Source organism: Echinops telfairi, unplaced genomic scaffold, assembly GCF_000313985.2.
Source record: "Echinops telfairi isolate 266 unplaced genomic scaffold, ASM31398v2 ScPeMD7_9;HRSCAF=40, whole genome shotgun sequence".
NCBI classification, from domain to species: domain Eukaryota; kingdom Metazoa; phylum Chordata; class Mammalia; order Afrosoricida; family Tenrecidae; genus Echinops; species Echinops telfairi.
The window spans coordinates 75,567,455-75,569,617 of record NW_022103906.1 but is presented as its reverse complement, the minus strand read 5'-3'; the positions used below and the strand labels follow the sequence as shown (position 1 = coordinate 75,569,617).

Below are 2,163 nucleotides of genomic sequence, written 5' to 3'. Positions count from 1 at the left end.
CCCCAACCACCTAATGTCCTTCATTCCTGGGGGAACAGGGGATGTGCCTTCGGACCCCAGACCAGGAAGACACACAGGAGAGCAAGATCACCCTCAGGGGTAGGGGATGGGGCGTGGGGCAGCACAGGATTAAGCAGCAAATAAACTGAGCCGATGCCCAGTCCTGCAAGCAGGCACACACCACACCACACACATACAAACACACACACACACAGAGACACAGAGACAACCACCACACATACCACACCACATACAGAGACATACAGAGACAACAACGCACACACATACACACCCAGAGACACAGAGACAAATACCACATACACACACCACACCACACCACACCCAGAGACATACAGAGACAAACAACACACACAGAGACAAACACTACACGCACACATACCACACAGAGACAAACAAAACACACACACGTACACACCCAGAGACACAGAGACATACAGAGACAAACAAAACACACAATCAATCAATCAAGATGATCCTTTACTGTGTGCAGGAACAGGCATGGTCCCATGAGCCACAGAGAGGAGGCAGTGACTTGCCTGAGGCCAGCAAGCCTGCTCGCCTGACTCATGTGTGGCCCCAGCTCCCGCCTCACCCCACCACACTCACAGCCAGAACCTCCCACCCATGGCTTCAAAGGTGGGGTGCTGACAGGAAAGGGCCCGAGTCCTCTGACTGACAAATGGGCTCCCCAACAGAGCAGGGGCTACCCTAGTCGGCAAAGAGACCTTCACTAGCATATTGCTCATCACAGCTCCAGATGCTCTGCCTCCAGAGGGTGCCGCCGGGCAGCCCCTGGGGCGGCCTGTGGGGAGGCCCGCATGTGCTAGGTGGGCACTAACTCTGAGTCTAACTGCCTGAGTCGCCATGTGCCCACATGCACTGGGGAGCCCTCCTGGGACAGGCAGACCCCAGATTGCTCTCCCACTTTGGGCAAAGACCCTTGGGAGGGCCTGGTCCCTATCAGGCAGCGGTGCGCAGCTGAGGTGGGGGAAGTGGGCTGGAGCCGCTTCTTCAGACCCTTTGCCTTTGCGGGCTCTGAACGAGGGGGCACCATGACTGTGCTTTTTCACAGTCCCCATGAGTATAAGAGGCCATCCCATGACCACTCTTTTGCGAAGGCTCCCATTAAGGAATCAATAAAGATCCCATTACTTGTCAATTCACAAATAAAAAGGTTAGCTTGGCCTTGTCACATCAAAAGCAAACAAACACCCCCAAACTCATCGCTGTCCAGTCAGTTCATGGTGAACCTACAGGGCAGAGCGGGACTGCCCACGCAAGTTTCTGAGGCTGGACATGTGTCTAGAAGCAGATGCCACAGCTTCTCTGGAGGAGTGGCCGGCGGGTATGAGCACTTCCACCACAGGGCCACCAGGACTCCGAGCAGTGAGCACTCTGATTACTGTTGCTGTTACCCGTGCTCCCCAAGGACTGCAGGCAGGCTTGGTGGCTGGGCTCACCTCCAGTCCACACCGGCCCCCTAGATCTGTTCAACTGCTGAATTTAGCCTGAGACTGCAGACAGGTTTCAGAACAGTTCTAGCCGGTCCGACCCATCCCCCTGCCCTCCGTCCAGCACACCCCTGCCCCCCTCCCCTCCTCCACTGTAGTCATGCACCCAGCCCAAGTGGTCCTGGTCGGTGTGGGGGTGGGGAACAAGTCTGGGTTAGGCCCTGAGATCATTTTCAACTCTAACCTGCTCCATTGGTAGACCAGCAGGGGCTGGTTACCCGGAGGACACATGGGGGCCCCAGGGTCTAAGCAGCCCTGGAATGCTAGGAGGGACCCCAACCCCAGTAGCAGGGGCCCAGGTCTCTCTGAGATCAGCAGTGAGGACCAGGGATGGGCAGGTGAAAGGGTGCGGAGTCCCAGGAGTCACAGGCCTGGCAGTCATTGAGGGCAGGGGCAGGTGGGTGACAGGGAGCCAACCTGAAGTTCCTGTCCTGCTAGATGAGGGCAGTGGTGGGCTCCATGGGGGGACAGGTGGGCAGGTAGGGCATGCTGGTCTTTTTTTTTTCTTCTTCAAATCAATTTATTGGGGCTCATACAAATTCATCACAATACATAGATCAATTGTGTAGAGCACATCTATACATTTGTTGCCCTCATCATTCCCAAAATTCGCTTGCCTCTTGGGTTCCCG

At 55.8% G+C, this 2,163-nt stretch overlaps 1 protein-coding gene across 2 annotated transcripts in view; it reads right to left on the bottom strand.

Moving 5' to 3' along the window:
• SFXN5 (sideroflexin 5) overlaps positions 1 to 2,163 on the bottom strand; it is a 132,937-nt gene that overhangs the window by 17,873 nt on the left and 112,901 nt on the right. The gene's annotated exons all lie outside the window — the stretch shown is intronic.